The 23,390-nt window shown below is 47.1% G+C and overlaps 1 protein-coding gene across 6 annotated transcripts in view; it reads left to right on the top strand.

Moving 5' to 3' along the window:
* Positions 1–23,390, top strand: part of EXTL3 (exostosin like glycosyltransferase 3) — a 169,989-nt gene that overhangs the window by 61,074 nt on the left and 85,525 nt on the right. The window contains exon 1 of one of the 6 annotated variants that reach the window (XM_054194267.1): positions 8,853–11,906. The exons of the other annotated variants lie outside the window; for them this stretch is intronic. The gene's annotated coding sequence lies outside the window, so the exon portion shown is untranslated. Of the gene's footprint in view, positions 1–8,852; positions 11,907–23,390 lie in introns of those variants that run through there. 6 annotated transcript variants of the gene reach the window in all.

Raw genomic sequence — 23,390 nt, 5'->3', positions numbered from 1 at the left:
AGAGCGTGGTTGTGCATTGTAGCTGAACTGATAGAATGTCAAGCTGGTGCTGCGAGGAAAGGTTTTGCTCCCAGCGTTGTGCTCCCACTGATCTTTTTGTGCTGATATGTATCCGATTCCTTCCTTCTTGGTACAGATAGTTTCCTTCCAGCTTAACTCCCTGAATCAGCTCACTGTGGATCCAGGCTTGGAAACTGGGGAAGAGATCTCTTTTCGGCAGCAACAGGCCGTTCGATCAGCTGAGCAACAGTGCGAAACCACATCTTAAATGAAGTCTGTCATGCCAGTAGCCCGTGTCAGTATTTGAAAGGCACTTGCAGTCGTTGCTGTCTCCCCCATGATAGGTGATGCGTGGGGCAGCAATTGTGAAAGCAGTGCTTTCATATTACTTTGTTATCCTGAGTTAAGTTACTTCTCCTGGAAATCGCTGCATTTGCTTACAGCCACCAAAACAAGCGCAGAGAATTGTGGGCAGATCATTTACATGGCATACGCTCTGTGATGTTCTATGTGTTACAGCCAACTTAAAAAAATTAAAAAAAAAAAAAAGTGTTCTGCTGTTTCTTGCTGGATGTCGTTGGATACTTAATGGGGCTCCTTGTCAGTAAAGCACTCCCTCCCCAGGGATCTTTCCAGAGTCACTAGACTGAGTGAAGGGTGATCTGGAAGAGTCTGCCACGTAAGAAACGTCCGCTTCTCTGAAGCGTGGAACGTTTTCTGGACACAGGAGCTGCAAAAGGGGCCCTGTCAGCCATCCCTGAGCAGCCGCAGGGAGGTAAGAGGTGTGCTTAGGATGCTGCTGAAGGGTGGGCAAAAGGGTTACTATCTCTCTCTGTAAATACATGTATAGATGATATCATTCAGGGGGAAAAAAATCCTTTAACTTAAGGTTTGACAGTGATGTCTGAAAGGCCATATTATGAGGCCATAAATAAACAGTGACTGAGAGTTAGAAGGCGGCTTTTGGTCATGAGATGTGCAGCTTTAAAATAGTACTTCAGGTGGAAAAAGAGCACGAGTTCAACAGCCGCTTGGGCTCTTCCTGAAACATTTTGATGTTTTTCAGAAGGGGCTTTGAGTTGGTGACTGCAGCAGGTTGTACTTGATGTAGGATGTCCCCAGCTGTCCCGTGCTTGTTTATACTCTCTATCAAGATTCAAGGCCACTGAGTAACGCTTGCTCTGTGTGATGGATGTGTGTGCGCGGTGTTTGCCTCCCATGAGGGTGAGCACAGGTGGGGGCTGTTGATCTGCAGAAAGTCATGAGTCCGGCCTGCGAGATGAACTCTACAACATGCTTCCTCTGCAAAGGGACCTGCTTGGTTGGGGCTTTCTTCTGAAAAGCGTGCACTTTAAAGAAGGATTTTAATGCAATTTCCAGGTATTAACGGGATAGTATCTTTAATGCTGTATTTCGAGGGAGAGACCTTCAGTGAATGTAACCTTGGGCAAAGTTTAAAACAAACAAACAAAAAAAGTGAAATGGGAAGTGATAAAGAGTTGGCAGTCATACAACTATGGATTCGTGTGGGAAGGCCAAAAATGTGCTCTGCCTCTTATCATAAAGAGTGAAATAACAAGGCCTGGCCACTGCCTACACAGGCAGAGGGGTGCCCCCCGCTAGCACCGGTCCTCCTGCAGCCCTGAGAGCTGAGCCTCAAACCTTTTCTTGAAGTTCAGAAGGTGAGGGGCTGCTCAGATGGCAAAGCACGCTGCGCATTGACAGGCTGGTGTGTGGCTGTGAATTCAGGGGGGCCTCTGTGTTCTCCTGGAGGCTTTCAGCCTCTGCCATTCCTGGGCGCTGAGCTGCCCCAGGCCTCGGTGGTCCCAGGCCTCCCATCCTCTCCCTGTGCTGGGTACAGGCAGCAGGTCAGCAGTTATGCCACCTCTGAGCTGCTGCTGCACCATGCCGATGTGCACCGTGTTGCTCTGTGCTGTGCCCTCAAAGGGCAGTAGAAATCCGAAAACCTGCAAACACTTGTCGAAAGGACCCCAGAATGGCAGCCAGCAAAGGTCAGTGCAGCTGCCTTCATGGCAGTGTGTGTTAAAACACAGCCACATTTCTCATCTGTAATTGCCTTGATTCAAAGTTGTCAGCAAGATGAAGTGTACCGCAAATACATACATTTCTGCGGGAATTGCTCTGAATGCAGTGGACACCTTTAATAATGCCTCAATATCCACCTTACTGTGTGCGGTCTTAATTTAACTAGAAGCCAAGGGCATAGATGAAATTTCAAGCCAAAAATCTTTGACTTGATCCATCACTAGAAACTAATGTGTGCAGTTGAGGTGCATTATTTTAACCCCTCTTTTAACCCCTCTGTTACCACCACCCTGAGTGAGCCGGTTGGAGAAGCAGCTTGGAGATGGATGGCAAAGGAAGCAAGCGGCTGCATGGGAAGAGCCCAGACTGGATCTGGCACATGGGGCTGGGTGGAGCGAGCAGTTGGGGTTCCCTGTGGGTCCTGCCTCCCTGCAAAGGGTTGGAGAGGGGGTAACTAAATGCAGCAGCAAACATCTGCTGGCTCTACCCCAAATGTTTCTGATGTCTCTTGGCAGTGCCACATTGCAACAGCATGTGTAATACTGGAATTGCACAACCAGCTACCTGGTTCCCTGGCTATGTTTCAGGTTTTTGGGGTCTTAGGAACTACCTCTGTCATGGATTAGCAAAGAGAAGATGGTGTGAGGCAGTGATGAAGCTGACTTCTCAGTGGTGGCCGCAGTGTGCTGTGGCGTATGGCAGTCTGGTTTTACAAACTGTACCGTGCAGCTCCTACGGAAAGTTGCTGTGACCATGCAAGCTCCCAGGAAGGACAATTGAGGCACTGGATCAGTCTAGGGAAAGCTTTCCATCCTCTGCATTTGGCCTGAACGCTGTTTGCAGCCCTGGGCAGTCTCCTGACTTGCTGAGCACAGTGGCCAGATGGTGGTGAAACCTGCGCTGTGCCCTGTGTTTAAAACTATAAACATAAACGGAATGTAAATTTTATATATATATATATATATATAAAACCATAGTGTAACTATGTTTGTGTAAGTAACGTGTGCCCTTGGGTATCTGAGCTCTCCAGGAGGAGCACTGTCCGACAGCATTTCTGGTGGATGGCAGTATCTGAGCAGGATGACCACACTACGAGATGGGTTTTTAAGCCAGGCAGGCTGGCCCAGGTGACCAGTGAAGTGGGGTCAGAAGACAGCTGGAGAGGTGATGGGCAATTTGAAAATGTCCTCACCTCTGCTGTTGTAGGAAAATGTAATCTGAATGACTTTGAATTTGAATAAAATAGAGCGTACAGCGTGAGACTCAATGATTTGGGACTCTTATTTCCTTGATAGTTCATTTGGGATGGAGAATGCTTTAACTCCGTGCACTCACCCCGCAGAAAACTGTTGGACCTGTAATTGCTGCTGAACTGGCGTGTCTGAGGGATCTGCAAGAGACTCAGCTGCACGTGGGCATTTGGTTTTGCTGTAACAGGTGGGGGACCTGTGGCTGTCCAGCTTCAGGGCCATAGACATCACTCAACACCTCACAGTGTTGAGTAAGGTGAGACAACGCTCTTCACCGCTGCAGAGATCCTCCTCCTGCTGTTCAGCAGTGTAAGGCGGAAGGGGTCTTTGTCAAGTATGTATTAGAGAAGAAATTAGAATGGGAAACAAGGTTTTAAACTACGTGTTTTACACTGTTATGTTCCTATCCAAGCTTCTCCTAGGCTATACATATTTTGGGATGAGATTTTTGAAAACGAGTGGATTTTATGCCTTTTAGTGTCTTACGTCTTTGAATGTGCTCCACTTATTTTTAGGTTTCCTTTGCAACTGCATCATTAAATATATTTCCAACTGAAATATGTACTTGATCAGCTGCCTCACAGTTTGTTGTTTTTGGTTCCTTTTTTTAACGGGGAAGAACTCCAAATATGCTTATTCTCATGGTAAGATCACAGGCATTGGCCACGCTGTGTATTTTGGCTTTCTAGTTCCCATATTTGTTTGTACATACTCTTCCTGTCTTTGCAGATGTTCTCAGCTACTCTTTGTAAATCCAACAAACTGACCCATCTCCTCTTAAATACAAAGTTTTCCATGTCTATTTAGCAAATAATTGACTGGTTTTCTGTTGAGGATAAGGTCTTTTTTACAGAAGACAGCGATGCTACTGCCCTGCCAGTGCAGGTGTCTCAAGTACTTTATGTCTCTCTTGCCTTTTTTTTTTTGGTAAATATTTCACTGCTCTTTATCTCCAGTGGTTTTCCCTGCTTTAACTTAGCATATCGGATTAAACTTACACTCGTACTATTTTATCATATTGGAGAGTGGTGTATGTATATTGCTATATAAGAATAGGAAGCTTGTTTGGAATAGTAACTGTTGATGGCTGGCATAAAGCTACTTTGAAATACTTATGTGTACTGATATAGTGTCTAATTAGAGGGAAGATGGGTGAAACCGGATTGTTACTGGAGCTGCTGGCACTTGCCTCAGGCTCAGCGAGGTGGAACTCAGCCAAAGCTGAGGGCTCGAGTCCCTAATTGGAGCATCGCATCAGGGAGATGGTAGAGGTACTTCTCTTTGAGCAGCAGAGGTGGTGTTACGGCAGGCAGATTGCTGGGGGTAATGCGGACACGCTCTTCCTACCTGCAGTGGGGCTCTTGAACTGGCAGCGTGTGGTCTGAGTGTGGCCCAAGAGCCTGGGATGCTTCCTTGGGCAGTGGCTTGATGAAGGTGGGTGTCTGTAAAGCGGTGCTGGGAAGCAGCAATCCTGCAGGGAACGGCTCTCAAATGGGGGAGACATTTCACAGCGTGAAGCCCAGTCAGTTTCCTTTGTTGAAGAGGAAAACCAATGAAAGAGCAGTTGAATTGTTTTTTTTTTCTAACCCGTAAAGCGATGGTGTTGCTTTGAAGCTTGTTTGTAGTGCTCATATTCACCTGCATGGCCAGACCTGGCTTGCTTTTTCTGCAGAGTCAAGATTTCTACTGGGGCAGTAGGTAGAGGGGAAAAAAAGGTATCAACTCTGTCCTGGCTGTGCGCTGGAGACGGCTGCTGGACTGGAAAGGTCAATTTGTGGTTTTAATGGTGTATATATATTCAAGCTGTGTGGCACAGTTGACATGCTGGAGGGAAGGGATGCTATCCAGAGGGACCTCGACAGGCTGGAGAGGTGGGCCCATGTGAACCTCATGAAGTTCAACCAGGCCAAGTGCAGGATCCTGCACCTGGGTCACGGCAATCCCAGGCACAAATCCAGGCTGGGTGGAGAATGGCTTGAGAGCAGCCCTGAGGAGAAAGACTTGGGGGTGCTGGTGGATGAGAAGCTCAACGTGAGCAGGCAATGAGCACTTGCAGCCCAGAACCTCCCCGCAGCCTGGGCTGCATCAAAAGAATTGTGGCCAGCAGGACAAGGGAGATGATTCTGCCCCTCTGCTCTGCTATGGTGAGACCCCGCCTGGAGTACTGCGTCCAGCTCTGGAGTCCTCAGCACAAGGACATGGACCTGTTGGAGAGGGTCCCACAGGGGGCCACGAAGATGCTGGGAGGGCTGGAGCCCCTCTGCTGGGAGGACAGGCTGAGAGAGCTGGGGGTGTTCAGCCTGGAGGAGGTTCCGGGGAGACCTTCCAGGCCCTAAAGGGGCTCCAGGAAAGCTGGGGAGGGACTCTGGATCAGGGAGGGGAGCCATGGGACGAGGGGGAAGGGTTTTACACTGGAAGAGGGGAGATTGAGATGAGCTATTGTGAAGAAATTCTTTGGTGTGCCCCTGGCCCAGGTTGCCCAGAGAAGCTGTGGCTGCCCCATCCCTGGAGGGGTTCAAGGCCAGGTTGGCCGGGGCTTGGAGCAACCTGGGCTGGTGGGAGGTGTCCCTGCCCAGGGCAGGGATTGGGACTGGATGATCTTGAAGGTCCCTTCCAACCCAAACCATTCTATGATATCTATGGGGCATTTCCTAAGTACGTACCTTATGTTAAAAGTGCCTGAGATATTCGTTCCCCTCTCAGCAAAATAAGAATAAATACTTCTTGATCTGCCAAAGGGGGCTGTGTGGGTTTAATTAACGTTTGCAAAGTGCTTGTGGATAGCATCTTTCATCTGAGAATCTAAAGGCAAACTATATTCTAGGCATTCTCACTCAGCTTTGCAATTATTCCTCCAGCTGTCGTGAGCTGTGCCAACAAAAACTACTCTTCTGTCATCAAGGGGTTGTTGATGCCTTGTGACTTGTTTTGATTTTGATATTCTCTTTCCCCCACTCCTTCTCCCCCCACACACTTGCTACGCAAAATATAGCCTGCTGTCCAAATCTCAGGGAGAGAATAAAACCAAGTCTTTTCCATCACAAACTATTTGTGTCTTATGTTATGCCCTTTGAGGGGGAGGGTGTGTCTTTTTTTTCCTTTTTTTTTTTGTTATTATCATAATTTATTAAATCCCAGTCACTCCAGAGGCATGCTGACCCATGCACTGTCCTTTTTTATTTTGAGGTGCGTGTGAAATGCTAGATGAACTCCTCCGTTCCCTGGACTCAGGTTCCCTTGAGTTCATGCTCTCAGTATTTGGGGAATTAAGACCTACAGCTTCGTTCTCCCAAACGCTGACTTTATTGCTAACAGTACTTTGTGAAAGCCTCTTCATAAAAATCGATATTACTCGAATTCAGTTTTAAAGGAAGGTTTGTATCGATATAGTCTCCAAGAGAATAATATTAAGCCTAACAATTTTTCGATTAAAGTTTCAACCCAGGTGAAGGGACAGCCTTTGTACAAGACCATATCCGTGTAAAAAGGGAAAAGTACCTCTGCTTTGCAAATACACTCGCTGCTGGTGGTACTGGTCCTCACGCTGTGGGTGCTGCTGTCTTCATCCATCCCGACGTGCCCTTGCAGCACCGTCGGGCGCTTGGCGTTGGGCAGCAATGGTCACCCAACAGGGCTGGTGGGTTTGTAGGGGGGCTGAGCACAGGCAGCCTGCGAGGGAAGAACAGACGTGGGAAAAGGGGTTTTGGGGAGCACTGGGTACCCCAGAGCACCCCCCTAAGTCTAGCGCTTAGGTAACTGTGGCTATTACTGTTATTCTTGTGAGGATTCATTAACATTGACTTAAGCATACGATTTAATTATTTATTTAAGAGAAAAAAACTTGAAGAAAGTGCAAAATATCATTTGAAGTCTGGGAATGCTTAAGCTCATGATTATCTGTGGGAACGAAGGCTACAAAGAAATTACTTCAAGAGTAGCTCTGTACGGCCACTTTCATCAACCTGTGTGTTAAAGCTAGATCTGTTTGCTTTAGCGCTTAAACCCTTGCTCCTGTTTGCCCTTCAGATGAAATAATGCTGTGGGAGAACGAGCTGGAGTCTGTCCCACCACAAGCATCTCAATCGGAAAGTGAGCTGGTTCTTAGTGACAAAATCTTTTATTATTGGCAAGCGTTTAAGAGCCAGAAAAATAAAATGCAGTGCGATAACTTGTTTTCCCCTCTTTAAATCCCAAGTCGTACATCGCAGAGTACACAGCAAGATGTGGTTGTTCTCTGCCTGGTGCTTCTGGCTTGAGGGATATGATGCTCCAAGTTGAAATGAATATCCCTGGTTCCCACTGAAGCGTGGGGGGAGTTGTGTGACTTCATGAAGATTTGTGCCCGTGTTTGTCGGTGTGAACTTCATTATGGGAGTAGAGATCTCTGACTCCCACGTAAAATGTAGCAAGTTTCTTCTCCCCAGAAGAGAATTCTGAATTCTGCCAAGCGTGTCGTTGATGGTTTTCAAAATAATAAATCTCAGCACGCTGCATGCGCTTCACTCCTTACCGGAGTCGGTGGTGTTTATTGGGTGAGGGCGGCAGTAGCCGAGACACAATCCACCGCTGCCTCCCTGCGCTTTGGTGCCTTAAGAGGGAGTGGAAAATCTTTGAGTGAGTGATGACTTAACCAACAAGTTTGATTAAAACGAGAGATGACCTCACCTGAGCATCCTAATAATTATTTGCTCTTTTATGCAACTGCTGAGGTCTGAGCTCCTGGCAGCACGTTTCCTCTGGGCTGCCTGTCCTGCCTGCAACTGGGGCAAGGAGGGCTATTCCCAATGCTGCTCCCAGCCAGGAGAGGCCTTCTGCTTCCCTTTTTTGGTAAAGAGCTCTGATGTTTTCTTGAGAAATGTGAGGAAATGTTGCCTGGTGCTTGGAAACAATTTTGCTTCACCCTCTCTTTCAGAAGGGTTGGGTTTTCCCTGCTACGGATCCCCTTTCCCACCTGCTGGCTGTGTGCCCCCTTTGGGGCAAGGTGCGTGGCTCTTGCAGCAACCTCTATGAGACCTGGAGGTATCATGGGTATTTAAAAGCTGTGTGCCTGTCTTTTAAATACCTCCAGGTATTTTAAAAGATCGATAGACACAGTGCTTAGCAGTATGGTTTAGTGGTGGGTTTTGTCAGTCTTAGGCTGATGGTTGGTCTCCATGATCTGAAAGGTCCCTTCCAACCCAGGCAATTCTATGAACTTGGTCATTCATGACCAGGAACCCTGGGTGGGGTAATAGAGGGTGAGTGGCTTCAAGGAGAGACCTGGAGGAGGAAATTAAGGAAAATACAAAAACTCCACATGCAAAGTTTGTTTCTGTAACCCTGAGCTCTGATGACAGGCAGTTTTGCAGTGTAACTATCTTCACAGCTACAGATGAGTTGAGCGAGATGAGCGACCAGGGAGCTGTCGAGCCGTACCCCTGGACCGGGAACCAAACTGCTTCTCTACCGTGCATCGTCTTGTGGCTTTATTGCTGAAAAATGGGGCTCCTACTCCTGCTCTTAGGGGACTTCTTGATGTTCCAGTAGAGCTTCATTATCTGAAGAAAGCTCAAAATTACATCTTTGAAATTGTCGTCTGTCATTCCAAGCACAGCCTTGTGTGTCATTGCCAGATAATTCCTCTTCCTTCAAATACAGGGAGCCATGGACACGTATTCCTCTCTCAGCTGCTTTTTAGCTGTTCTTAGCTCTGGGGCTCTTCTGTTCCTGCAGCAGAAAAGATCAACAAGCAAGTTTGTCATCATTTTGTTTTCTTACGTATGCCTTAATTACAGCACTTGGGAGGAGTGATTTTTCCCATCTCTATCTTGTTTAGTTTATCTCATTGTAGCCCTTTTCTTTTGGGACGGATTTAATGGGTGAGTCGTGTCTCAGGAACTTCAGCTGGCGTTTAGTCATCCCTGGCTTTAAAAGTTGGATGGAAATCCATTCCTTCTGTTCGACCTCGGTGCTGTCTGCCTGCCCCAGTGGCCTTTTTCCTTTTCCTAGCAGATTTGTGTTTCCGAAGCTGGGTGAATTATCTCCCCCCCACTGCTGCGTCGTGTTTTCCCTAAACTGGTACGATTGATTCAATTCATACCCTCTAAGCAGTCTTTTTCACTTAACAGAGTCGACGCACTAGAACAAATTTGGAAAACAAATTTGTTATTCCTTAATATTTTCAAACTCCCTAGTCTCCCGTGTTCATTTTTTTTTTTTTTTTAACAGAAACCTCCTGTTGAGCTTTTTTCTAAGAGCGTTGTATCTCGACTTTTCTCTTAATAGCTGGCTTTTGGGCTACAGCACCGAGCACACAAGTATAATGGCCTTAAGCATCATATAATGCTTTCCATTCCCAGGATGTCGAAGCCCTAGGCAGCTGTACATTCACAGCTCTGTGGGAATAGAGCCATCTGGGAGGTGGAAAGATGATTATGGACTGGAAGAGCAGTATCACACTTCAGACTGGGAGCAGAAAGCTGGGCTGAGACTGCTGCGGGGCGCTGGGAAGAATCGCTGGGAGGTTCGCGGCTCATCTGCGTAGGGATGTGCAAACTAATCTGAATTCAGCTTCTCAGGTTCTTCGATTGTTTGAAGTTTATGAAATTTAGTTCTTAGCGCAGAATCAAATTTGCCTGAAGGTTTGTCTCAATTTACTTCCAGAGTCAAATTAAGCTAATTCGAAAGAAGGTCACTTCTGCAAATAGAGGTTTAGTAGGGTTGAACTAATTGGCTTGGATTAATATCCTTTTAGTTAAAATAGAGTAATTTTCTTTGAGTAGCCCTGTAGTGAAGTCAGCGCTGGGTTAGGACTCAGAATTCTTGCTGTTGTCAAAGGGGTTTGAATTGCTTTTATTCATGCCCCGTTTCTGTGCCTTTGATGTGGGCACGCTGGCTTTGTATCGCTTACCACGTTCATGTGTGTTGAGTTTTCTCCGTGCACAGCAAATCCGCCACGTCATCAAGGGAAATCTGTCTTTCTATGCAGTAAGATGCCTTGAGTCTAGCAGAGCAGTATTCATTTTAAATTTCTTTTAAAGCAAATAATAGTTTTCTTCCAGGGCGTTAAAGCAATAAATTGGAAAAGCTTCCTCGATACTTTTAGGAAATTACGATTTTTGTTTATACTTTTTTTTCTGAAATCTACAATGAAATCATTAATGCTTCTGTGAGATGTAAAGATTTTAAAGATGCTCCAAAAATGAAAAATGGTCTAAAATGAAAGCTTGGGCAGCTCATGGATCTGTTTTCCCATGGAAAACGCTTTTCCCTTGTGGACATAGTAAAAGCTGAATAATCTTGCTTAGAACTTGATTCTCAGATTTCAGGGCAAGTCCGCTCTAAAGCTCTTGAATCTACACACATAATTCCGTCCTTACTGGCAAATGCTCTGGTGCTGGTTTTCCTTGTAAAATCAATAAAAGGTGATAAAGAAGAAAAACAAGCGTTAAGATCTTTGAGTGAAAGGGAGAGATGGTGCTTTTGCAGGTACTTGGAAGAAATGAAATTTAAGCAGTTTCCCTCATCTCAAGCAGCTGTTCTTTTTGTACGTAGTGACTTTTAAAATCGTGTTCATTCTCCAGCTCCTGCGAGGAGGGGAACCCTTGCACGCACCTGAGCTCTAGCAGTGTGCGAGCAGGAGAGAGGGACCTACGATTTCTCTCAAGCGCCACAGATTAAATACAGTTTCACTCTGTAACAGCACCTAGACGTGCTCTTAGTGTTAGACCTTGGATATTTTATCTTGAGTAATCATCCTTTCTACCTGAGTTATGTTGCTGCTGTTTAATTGTAACAAATTATCTAGCTTGATTGTGATGACTCTTTCATAAAATTGGAGACCTTATATGTCTCTAATTTGTACGGACAGCTTTGATTGGCATCAGGAATTATTGTCTCGGCATTGAAACCAAGCTGTGAGTAAAAACATGAAGCTCGTCTGAGTTGCGTGGCTGCTGTGTGCAGCCATCAGTTGTCACCGACACCGTGATAACGCTCTTCTGTCACAAGGATTAAAATTATACTGCTCCCTTCCCAAATTAATGAAACGATTATTTAGTTATTAGATAAGGGAAAAATGGGCTTAGTAGATGGGGTTTAATTAGCCTGATAATTTAGTTTGATACTAACCTCCTTTTTAAACTTTACATGTTTATATTCTTTCAGTTCATTTTCTTTAGTTAGTAAATACAGCTGGAAGCGTTCACGTACCGGTTCCCTTTTTGCCAGGAACGGGCACAAAGCGAGAGCCCCCCCAGCCCGCGTCCCAGCAAGCTCTGTGAGCCTCTGGAGGAAGCACCTCTCTGGGTGCCAGTCAGTCTGTGCGACCCAGACTGCAGGAGCTGCGGAAACTTGGGGTTCTTCCCTCCTCCTGACTTGCGTTCATCTGTAAGCACTTAAAAATAAGTACAATGACTTGATCTCCTGGATCTGCTGTTTTTCAGTGCTTCCAAAGTCTGCTCCAGGGCAGGATAGCGTGGTGTTGGCAGGACTTCCTGAAGGCTGTTATCCTGGCCGCGTAGGTGGCTGCAGGGAGACCCAGTGCTGCACCATGAACGTTTTGAAAGAGGAAAGCTGGGAACGGTGAATAAAGGGATGGACAGTGTGCTGGTTCCTCGCGCTGCTTCAGTGGTACGTCTTGGTTTCAGAGCAGTTTGGGGAAGAAGAGAAGAATTAGCATCATGTATTTTATTTTTTTCTTTAAGCCAGGGATGGTTTTGGCCCCACAGGTTTTCCCCAGGCTAGAAGATAGGAATTATCGGCTAGAAGCCCAAATCTCTGGGGACCAAAAGCTCCTGTTCTTTGGAGCTGAGGTGTCTAACGGTGACACTGGAATACGCAGTGTAGAGAAACCTTGAAGTGTCTCCAGAACTGCTCAAACAAGAGATTGCCTCAAGTCTTTTATTGTATAAAGTGTGGTTTAGTCATCGATGGTGGCCTGTTGGCAGGGACCTTTGAGGTGAATGCTCTTTCTTCCCTTCATGGTAGGATCAAACGGTGCGCAGGCTGCTGTGTGGCAGGCGGGAAGTGCAGCCCTGCCTAATCCCATAGAGAGCGGTTGCTGCCCGCGAGAGAGGATGAGAAGCAACTTCATATTCTCTCTTACAGGCAGTTCATCTGTTTTGTTTCAGTATTAAGTGATTAGATACTCAAAATGCTAATTTGGAAGACTTACCCCCATGGAAATCTTTATCTGTGTGTTATCTCCTCCACGTCCATCCCCAAGCAATTCCCCCAAGTCAGGGTGCAGCTCTGGGGACAGGGCCATCACTGGCTTGGACTGTCGGTCAGGCTGGGGCATTCCTGTGCTGTTCCCTGGCCTGAGCCCACCTGGTACAGCCTGGATGTGATCGTGCTGTTAAACTTCCAGCCTCCAAACTGGGACACCGTGGTCCCAGTTCTGTTTGAAAATGGTCCCCAGCCTGTGCTGTTTCCTGACCCTTACCTAGAGGCTGTTTGGGTCAGCTCTGGCGTGGTTTAACTTACTACTGTAGCCACAGCCCCTGGGTTTAGTCCTTGTCTCTGTCATTTAACCACTTTTTTTTTTATTCTTTCATCTCCTTGTGCAGGGTTCAAAATCTTCCAAGTGAGGGACATCTCTTCCAGGGTGGTACTTGGGGACCATGTTCTTGGGGCCGTCTCTGTTCACGTTGAAGTAGTGCACAATAATCTTGTGGTGATAATTGGTCTTCCCATGGCAGGGTTGTCCCTGTTCTAGTTTCTCTTGTCTGACTTTACTGTAATAGTGCTGCTTTGTCTTCCTGTGTTAGAAGGTTGTTCTGTAGTCCTTAAACTCTGCTTTTGTGGTGTTACTGCCTGCCACAACACAGGATCTTTCTCTGATTGGTCTTTACCCGCAAAATATTCCCGTCCTCATGTCAAATTCCCTCCCCTGCCAATGTGTCCGCTCCTTGATGTGAAATGAAAACATGGGAAATCCAAATTGTTTGACCAGTAGGTTTTAACTACAAGTTCTGGTCACGGGGTGGCCCAAGGCTGGGTGTGCAGTTCAGGGTGGCTGGAGAAGCAGAGCTGATAGAAACCCATGGTCTGCACCGGCCAAGGGACTGGGCTCCCTCGGCACAATTGCTGGGACAATGCTAAAATCAGCACCAAAAGAGGGAGGCAGGGGCCTGTGTATTTCTCAAATTACATGTATTTTTTTTCTTAAGCCATAAATAATTAAAAAAATGGTCTTAAGGTTTTGGAGGAGAGAGAATGAGGCTTCTTTCTTTTGGTGAGCAAAGAAGTTCAAAAGCAATAGGTTGTCTTAGATGGTACCTTACTAACTATATTTCTTCAGACCAGGGCTAGAACTTTAGACTTTACAAAAACTGTTTTGTTTGTTTTGGGTTTTTTTTAGGAGAAATCAACAACAAGTACTGAAACCTGTTTCATATTCATGTCAAACACCTTGGGTTAGGAGAACCAGACACAGTCGAGGCTAATAAATGTAGTAAAAGTGGATATTTTACTCCTGTCTACTGTTACTATGAAATTCCCATTTCAGTCTGGATATTCGCTTTCCTTTTCCGAACAAGATTTTACCTCCTTATGAATCCAGATCCACAAGGCATGCTGTGCTTTCAGCCTTCATGTGCACCTTTCTTGGATGGGATTTCTCATTTAAAGGATACGGGACTCTGGACTGATACAGTGAAAGCAAGTCACTTTGGTTTTGTTCTCCTTAGTGCTTCTTCACAGTTTCTGTAGTCTGGAAGCGCCGCCTTCTAGAAGCTAAATAAAATCAAAAAGAGATCTGAGACTTCTCAGTCTCACGGTTGTTCTTTGCAACAGCTGGGTGCTTATCAGAGATGTGCACGCTGGAAGGGATGCTTCAGATGGTAAAGTTAAAGCCACCAGCTTTTATCTCTGTCGTCAGCATGTGTTGATTGCTTGAGGTATTACAAATTCCGAAGTTAAGTGAAATTACCGTTATTTAGGTCAGCTCAATGTCTGTGAGTTGCCTTTTGTGTACATCTATTTCTTGTTACCCCCGTACTTCAGAAAAAATTATGGCTGAAGGAGCAAACTGCTGTATATGTGATGTGGGCAGCACTTCTCTTAGACCAGCACCCTTTGGATTTGACATACCGATACGTGTGGGAAGGGGACTGGTTTGACTGGCTTTGCATGGGGTGAAGTACCTGTGCACGATTCTCAGCGAGAGCTACCTACGGGTGTTCAGCCTTTTCTTTTTAGCTGGTGCTGTCGATCCTCTGTGGAGAGGCTGAGATTTTGGCAGAAGAAATGGTCGTGTGGAGGACAAAGCAGAAGGGTTAAACTTACTCCCTGGGAATCACAGGTTCTTTGAGCGGCTGAAGTCCGGACCCCAGTTTGAGCAAAGGTGAAGTCTGCGTTCGAGCCTACGCTGATCCAGTTCCTGGCATGTTTAACGCGGTTGCCTCTGCCGAAACGTCTCCCTCATGTAAAGTTCCCCAGGTCACGTTTCTCTTCAATGCAAGGGAAATTCTGCGGAGGCTTTGGAAAAGTCTGCGTTGTATAAAGCGCACGGTGAAAAATTAAAGAAGACACAGAGCTCCCCGTATCGTACGAAAAGGAGGCATTTTAATTGAAGGCAGTGATGCTGTGCGTTAATGGCGTGCAGCTGCTTGTCATTGCGCATCTTCGTGGCACATTGAAGCAGTTAGATGCCAAATGTCATAAAAGTCTCAGGACTTCAAGGGATTGGAGGGGAATGGAGGCTCTGTCGACGCTTGAATGTTTATTCCTCTGTGCTGTCTGTAGTGCTCTTGTTCCCTAATGGTGGCTCTGCCATTGGTTCTGCGATGAATCAGAACAGCTCACTGGGGGATGGTATTTAGAAGAATCCAGGACTGACTGAAGCTCTCGGGGCTCCGGTTGTGCCTTTCTGGCTCGGAGCGGTCCCCACGAGCCACCGAGGCTGTGTCTTGCTGCCGCTCTGAACGGCAGATCTGCCGAGGAATGGGCTGCTGTGCGTGAAGCCTGAACAAATGGTTCATTTGCATGGTTAGTTCGTGTGTTTGCAAAGTCTGTTTCATGCTATAAAGCGCTAAGCTTCATTTCTGATGAGCAGGTGTTTGGCAAGTAGAGACATCACACCATCAGCTGGGTGGAAGAGGAATCTGCTGCCGGAGTGTTGATTCAGAAGTCGTGGCTGGTGTTCAGGAAACTTTTATTTGAAGAGTTCTCTGAAGTTCTTTGCTTGCAAATGAAACACGAGAACCCTGCTGGGCTGCCAGTCTTGTGCTTATACATGGTGCCGCGCAGCAGGATCTGTTCCTAGGAGCCCTAGGAAGGGGTTGGTGATGTGGTTAGCTGCGCAGGTCCAAGGAGGAGTCGAGTCCCGGGTCCTCTCAGCTTTGTGTGTAACTGCGGTCCTGCAAGGCCCTGCAAATTAATCAGTGTCTCCTCAGCTCTTCATTACTATGGAGTTATAATTTAGCCTTGCAAAGTCTAATTTAATACTGACTTTCCGAACATGACTCAAAATAAAGCCACAAGGAAAAATTTGACTCAAAGTACAGCCCTAACTTCAGACCTCACAAGGTGCCATGAAGGGGGTGTCAGGCTTTATCATAGAATGGTTTGGGTTGGAAGGGACCTTTAAAGGGCATCTAATCCAACCCCCTGCCATGAGCAGGGACATCTTCAACTAGAGCAGGTTGCTCAGAGCCCCGTCCAACCTGGCCTGGGATGTTTCCAGGGATGGGGCAGCCACCACCTCTCTGGGCAACCTGGGCCAGGGTTTCACCACCCTCAGAGTGAAATATTTCTTCCCTATATCTAGTCTGAATCTCCCCTCTTTTAGTTTAAAGCCATTACCCCTCGTCCTGTCACAACAGGTCCTGTGAAAAAGTTCGTTCCCATCTTTCTTTGAAGCCCCCTTTAGGGACTGGAAGGGGCTCTAAGGTCTCCCTGGAGCCTTCACTTCTCCAGGCTGAAGCCCCCCAACTGTCTCAGCCTTTGCAGGGATTTAGGTTCATGGCGGTACCCTGCTTGTATACGGTGTGCTTCTGAATTGTCAAATGGACGGGCTCAGGCTTTTTTGCTCTCCACCAACAACTGTGCTATTTCCCCCGGCTTTATTTTACCTCCACGTATGTATCCCTCGAGTGACAGCTCTGGCTGGAGCAGCCGCGGGTTGCCCGGTCTGCTGCAGCTGGGGCTGTAGATCTGCGTAATGCCGCTTGCTGCGCGGGCTGTTTCTCTTTAGCATTCCCGTGTACTTGCGTGTGGGTTTTTGTTTGGATTGGCGAGCGTGAATGATCATTTTTGAAACGCTCCTGCAGATTTGAAAGCTTTCATCCTGAAAAAAATGAAGTCTGTCTGCCCTTTCATCCTGCAAAGATTACAGAGGGCTTGTAACATTTGGGAGCTATTGGCCAAAAGATGCTGTTGGAAGGCAAAGGTGGGATTTCCTAAACACAGCCTTGCTCTGACTCTACCCTCGCAGAACACAGTGGCAAAAATCGCAATTATTTTTGTGAAAGCTGGAGTGGTCTTGGAAGGTCCCACCCATGCTCTATTCTTTATAGTGTATTTTCCAGAGAGATTTCGGAGCTGTAGGAGCCGAGTACAGCAACAGCAGCCCAGGGGACGGAGCGGTTGGCTGTTTGTGCGGCCCTTTTTGAGGGATAAGTAGGTCAGTGTTAGCAAGTGGTACTCGTGACACTTCACCCTGGAAGCAAAGCGTAGCTGTTGGTCTGTTTTCTGGCCACTTGCTTCATTCAGCGGTACATGTTTCACCTTCAAACTGGCGTATGACGATTTAAGTCCATACAAAGCATTGCTGTGACATTCCCTTTCTTCCAAGGGTCTGAGCCGTGAATCCTCGAACACAAACGTGCTGATTAACTAATTGGATCGTTGTGCTGCAGGTAGGTACGGGTGTGCAAAAAGAGATGGGAGAAGATGCTGATGGGGGGTTCCCACTTCTGATGCATCTTTTCTTTACAAATTACCCCAGATTGCCTTTCTGGTGTTGAAGCTACTCTGAGGAGTTAATGCACTGTCTCAATGATTTGCGGTCAATGTGGTGCAATAGTTTTGAACTGAAAGGTGCACTGCTAATTGGTTTTGGCCATCTTTTTGAGGACTTCAGAGCATTTTACGAAGAACTAGCTCTGGCCCCTGGAAAGGGAAAACCGGCAAAAGATCCCGGGTACTAGAATACGTTCAGTTCCAAACAAACCTCAAACTTCAGAGCTACGTGAGTAAAGTGTCAGAAATAAGCACGCCTTTCCTCTTTCCTTTTATTCTTTTATTGTGTTTAACTTCTGGGGATTCCCCTCCCCTTCTTCTTCTTTTTTTTTTTTTTTTTTTAAGCTTAAAGGTTGTGTCTGATTGAATTTGAGGGACCAGGAGGGCTCCACTAAGAGTTCTCCTGTGTTCCTAGCGTGTCTCGCTCCCACACTCAGGTTTAATTTCAAGAGTCAGAGCTATGAAATAATTTAAGCCAGACCAGCAAAAGGTGCTTACTTTTTCCTGTCTCCCAGCATCGCCTTTTGAGACCATCAAGACATACGTCCTCAAACAACATCCCTGGTAGTGGGGGGCTACGGGCATGGCTCTGCCGGGTGTCCCCTTTCGGCCCTATAAAAGTGGGATGGTTGGAGGACGCAGATTGCTCGGTTTTGTGTAGTTACATCTTTTGGTCTTACTACAAGCAAATTTGTAAGATGCTTTACATCCTGCCGAACAGGAAGTTGCTCTTGATTATATTTCTAGTCTCAGCTGCTATTTGTAACCCATGAGATCCCTTGTGAATTACTGAGGAATGCTGCAAGCGAGGGAACCGGAGCGGATGAAGTGAATTCCCCGAGGCTGCGCGAAGGTCTGAGACACAGCTGGGAATAAAACCCCAGTCACCCGACACCCCGTCCCTTGCTTTAACTACTGTACAAGAATTTCCTCCTACTGTGTCTCTAATAGAAACTGCAGGGCCAAATAAAGTGGGCAGATTGTAATCACTGCTGCTGAGCTATCCCAGCTGTAGAATTACTGCAGCCCTCTGCTCTTTGCTACTAATTTGGAAAGTTTGCTGCCTCTTCCCCTCCAGTGCTCCACCTTGCCACATTCCAGGCTCTGCATTGTGGGAAAAGAGCTTGAATGATCATGAAGAACCCAGATGTTGTGTCCGGGGGCAGGAAGCACGAGTCAGCTACCCCTGATTTGTGAAGCTAAAAATAATGAGGGCATTAATATGGATCTCTCCCTTCAGCTCACTGGGCAGACTGGCCTCTCCAGATGCATCTTCGTTATAGGAAGCAAACAGTGCATGGTGCAGGCAGGCAGCTTGTTAGATTTGTTTCTTGGCAGTTTGATTTATTCTTTTATTTGCATTACAGGAGTGCCTGCAGGCCTGAGTGGAGCTCGGACCCCCTGTTAGGACACCATGGCGTGACATGGGTGCATTGCAAGGGACTGTCCAAACCTAAAGATGTTCTAGATGAATTTAAGAGTAAGCAAGTGCAGCAACGGAAACAGAAGGCTGCAGCCGTGTGACATACAGCAGTAAACCTGGAGTGAGTTGGTTATTATCTGTTACCAGCACAATTAGTGTCCTCAGCTCATCCTTGGCTGAATCCTCACTGTCGCTTTCTCGCCTCACTGGGAGCATCATGGAATGACTGGTGCTTGGTGCGCAATCGAGAGAGCCAGGCATCGCCCCCTTCCTAAACGGGCTCAGGAACGTGGTCTGTCGAGTGATTGCTTGGGCAGAATCCAGCGGCAGATTCACTGGGCAATCTTTGAAAGTCCCTTTGAGTCCCCTTTTCAGTGATTCTGTCAGGGGTAGCGAGTGGGAGAGCACATGAGGGCATGTGGAGGATGCGGGAGTGTCTGGACGGTGTCTGGTGCTACGGCTGGGGTGGAGAGGGTAGGGAACAAGATGATCAAAGTAGCTTTTGTTCCCTGCAGCATAGATTATAGTAATGTTGCTATGGCCACAAATCTCCCTCAAATTGCTGCAGCCAATTCATGAATTTCCTTTTTTATTACATCCTAACATTGAAAATCAGCTAGGCTGCCAGAAACCTCTCCCAAGGAAATCTCTACCGCAGGAGACATCAGGAGCTGCAGCAGAGGTTGGAATACAGGTAGTAAGTATTGCTGTACTAGGGGGATGCTGTAAAGAGAATCTCATGTTGCTATAATTTTGCGATGCTTTTGAGGCTGAAGTAATTAAATTAATCCTAAATATCTAGCTGCTCACTTTAATCCCACGACTCCCTATTAATTAGTTACTCCTGTCTCCAGGGCAGTTGGAGTATCAGGATACCTGAGTCGTAGGCAGTCTAGTCCTGTAAGCTTTATCCCGCTCTGCTCCGCTCCCTGTGGAGCTTTCTCAAGGAAGCCGTGGGGCCAGGTGAGCTTCATCGTCCCCTGCACAGCAGTGGGGTCCCGGAAGCCGGGCTGTGAGATCCCTGGCAATGTCTCCTGCTGCTGCAGCGCCGCAGAGGCTCTTATTTCTTCCTTCTGTTTGTAGCTTTGCTCGCTCACAAAAGAGCGTGTACCATACGGCGGGTCTTGGGCAGCCCAGCCAAGCAAGTGTCCTTCGGCAATTTGAGCCCCAAGCACCAGGGGGTGAAGGACTTTTGTTTGTTTTTCTTTCTTTTTTCAGTCGAGTTCTACATCTTGCCTCAAATCACCCAGCCAGCACAACCCTTGTCTTTGCGAGCGGAGAGGAAGGGAGCGGGGAGAGAGTTGGTTTTGGCTGCAGCGTGGCTTTCTCACCCTGTGGCGAGTTTTGAGATGCCAACACTTTGTCCCAGCAGCTCCCAGCTGAATCGGTCTCGTGGGGCTTCTCTCCGGGCTTCAGGAACAGGGCTGTAAACAAGACTCCTGAACACCACTCATTTCTCCATCACTGACTGCCTTCTGTGGCCCTGGGCAAACCGTTTAGCTCTTCCTTGCCTTAATTTGCCTGATGATTGCCTTCTGATATCTGAAAGTTCTGGTAATTGGTGCTGCTGGTTGTACCTTGAGGCAATGACAAAGAAGCTCCCGGCTGGCAGGGAGGAGGAGGGGACAGTTTCAGTGTGGTTCCCTGTTAGTCTGTAACCAAATAAACATGGAAACTCCTGTTTGCTGTGTTTAATATGGCAACTTGCAGGTGCCGCCAGTTTAGAACACCAGGCGTAGCTGTCGGTGTAGGGTTGCTTGCCCATTCCAGCGTGGATGCTAACAGGTGGTACTGGTGTGACCTTCTCGTCTGCATCTCCACCTATATGGTATTTTGATCAATTTGTGAATGTGATGCTTATTGAAACGTACATTTGGTACTCGTCCCCTTCTGAATGGTGGGGTAGATTTTGCCAGGGTTTGAAGTGACAGCGAAAGCTTTAGTGCGTGAAACAGCCTTGTTCATTTCATGAGCTTAGACTGGAAATCTTTTGTGTGTCTACAGTGTGTGTTATTTGAGGAACTATGAGATTTAGCCTTTCTACCTGGGAGGAGAAATGGTTGTGCCCTCCAAGTGTCTGGGTTAAGCACAGCTTGCGTTTTGCATCTTTTATGTCCGTTGGCTCGTTCTTCTTGGGCTGCCTCTTGTTTTGTGGGTGTTGTGGATCTCTTTTTGTGGAGCGCCGTGAGTTTGCATGCACATATCAAAGGCTCAGCGTCGGTGCCAGCGTCAGGAAGAGCGAGCTTTCAGCACAGCAGTTGGGTTCAGCTGCCGGGTGGTATATGGGGCATCTGGGGTGAGAGAAACCTCCAAGGCATTCACTTTGGGGCTGGGAACATGAGGGACATGGGTGGAGAGTTGGGGCAGCAAGGATGAGCATTTTGGGGTGACTCTACATAAAGAAGTAGAGGAGGAAGCCCTAGTGTAGCTACTGGAGCCTCCTGGAGCACTTCTCTGATGGGAAGGAGAGGACCAAATCTGGAGGAACTGGACGAGAAATGCTGTAAGGATTGTGGTGGAGCTGGAAGCACAGGAGGGAGGTGTCCTGGATGAGGAATGGTGGACAAGGAGACAGGTTCAGATGGTAAGCAGAGGCTGTGCCCTGATTTCATTCTTTTCTTTTTCCTATTTGTTCTTACGTCTTTCTCATGCCATTTACACTAACCATACTGAGACTTCCAGTTAATTTCTAAGAAAAGAAAAAAAAGATATTAAACCGTTTCTGCAGCTTCAAAAGCAGGAAATCCTCATTAGCTGCAGTACGGCCTTATCAGCCTGTTCTCACGCTGGCAGTCTGAGCTTCGCCGCCCTGAAGTCCCTTCCCATGGCACCGCAGGCTTGGACCAGGCTGTTGTGGCTCTTGTGAGCCACGTGTCTGGCTAAAAAAAATTAAGGCTGTGCTGAACAGCCAGACTCGGGCCACTCTGGCACTCACCGGCCTGATCCGTGCGATGGTCTTTTGTCCCACATCCACGGTGAGTTCTCATGTTCGCCCCACAAAGCATTAACGTTCTTGTAACTGATTTGGCAGAGAAATCTTATGTCCGGAGGAAGTCATAAATAACCTCTTTGCCCACTACTTAGTGTCCTAATTGTTAGTGTGACTTTTTTTTTCTTTTCCCCCAGAATGTTGATTTGAAGTGTCACAAATGTGTGTTAAGGGTGGATCCTTCGTAGTCTCTTTGGCTGCATTTTGCAGAGGGCGCAGCGTGGAGCAAATGGCACTCGTGGCTCCGGGTATTTCCCACGAGAGAGACAGTTCTGTTCCTAGTACAGACGATTCTCTGTCATGTAACCGAACACAGAAGGAACGTGCTGCTTCTCACCCAGGACTTGCCACCTATTCCTTTCCTCACTTGCTGCAAGACCATCTTATTGCCCTTCTGCCTCCAGATCATCTGCTGCAGGGCTTGGTTTGGCTCAGGAGCTTTTTTTTATAAAAAGCTTCCAGTACTATTCCCTCCGTGTGCTATGAAAATAGAAATCAAAAATACCATGGATCCTCCTTTTGTGCGTGTGTGGAGGCGGAGCGGGGCTGGGGGATGTTTTTTTGAAGAAGGACTGTATAGAAATCTTTCCCAGTTCCGTTCATGTAATCAGTGTTTAGCATTCTTATTATGTGCTTCAGCCCGATCACCTTTAACTTGATTGTTCTGAGATTACTTATCTGAGAGAGACGGAGGTTCATTATGTTAATTGGCTCTGAAATTACTGCATTAAATATCTGTAATTGGTATTATTATTCTGGTCTTGCTGTGTCCTAGGGTTTTCAGCGAGCAGAAATTAATATGGAAACCTGCGCTTTCTGTTGTGGTTGCTGGCGGAGCTTTGCGTGAGGTTGGTGTTTAAAGAGCCCGGTCGATGCTTCTTCTAGCCAAGAGTGGGTTCAGTGACATGGAGAGGGGCGAGATCCCTGCTTGAAGGTGCCTGTGGTTAATCCCGGCTCCAGGGAGAGCTCCCTGCTCCGGCTGAGATGGGGCCTCTCCAGCAGGACTGTTCCTGATTAGATCCCAAAGTGCTTTTGGAGAAAGGAAAGCACCACGTACCCCCTGTTGTACCGAACCAGGGCAAGAGTGGCCAGAACACAGTGCAGGGAGAGAAGCACCTGCAGAGGTCTGCTGCAAATCTTGTGGCCATTGAGAGGTTTCTGATTGCCCACTTGGGTAGTGGCCCTGGGATTAATACTGCAGATTTTCTCTGCTTGAAAGAAGCTTTTTATAATCATTTTAGAGTAAGAACTGTGAGTACAGGGAAGATAAAGCCCCTCGGAAGATGAACTATGGATGTACGGCTGGAAAATTAATTTTGGGAGGGAACAAGCGTGGAGTAAGCTGGTGTTTCCACTCCTGACTGTGCTGCCTAAAATTGTTTGGACAAGGGATAACTTCTGCCAGCATGGTGTGTCTTGCGCCTGTTGACAGCACAATTTCTACCCAGTTATGAGATCCTCTTACAACCAAAGCTATTCTCTTCCCTCCCACCTCTCCAGTTTGGCCAAAAAGGTTTTCTCCTTCATCAGGCAGAGTAAAAGCTTTCCTAACGGTTACTGACAGCGTCGTGAACTTGGATGAGCTGTGGCATAACTTGATCCTCTCTAAACTGCAAAGCTCAGGCTTTTGTTAATCTGCTGTAACAGGATCTCCATGCCCAGCAGAAATTGTAACGTAGGTTGGAACTTGGTGTTGGTGGGAGGACATCAAAAGAAGGGAGGGCTGCTGGATAATGGG

Source organism: Rissa tridactyla, chromosome 3 (assembly GCF_028500815.1).
Source record: "Rissa tridactyla isolate bRisTri1 chromosome 3, bRisTri1.patW.cur.20221130, whole genome shotgun sequence".
Taxonomy (NCBI): domain Eukaryota; kingdom Metazoa; phylum Chordata; class Aves; order Charadriiformes; family Laridae; genus Rissa; species Rissa tridactyla.
Note: the sequence above shows the minus strand (reverse complement) of the source record. Positions and strands in the feature narration are given on the sequence as shown.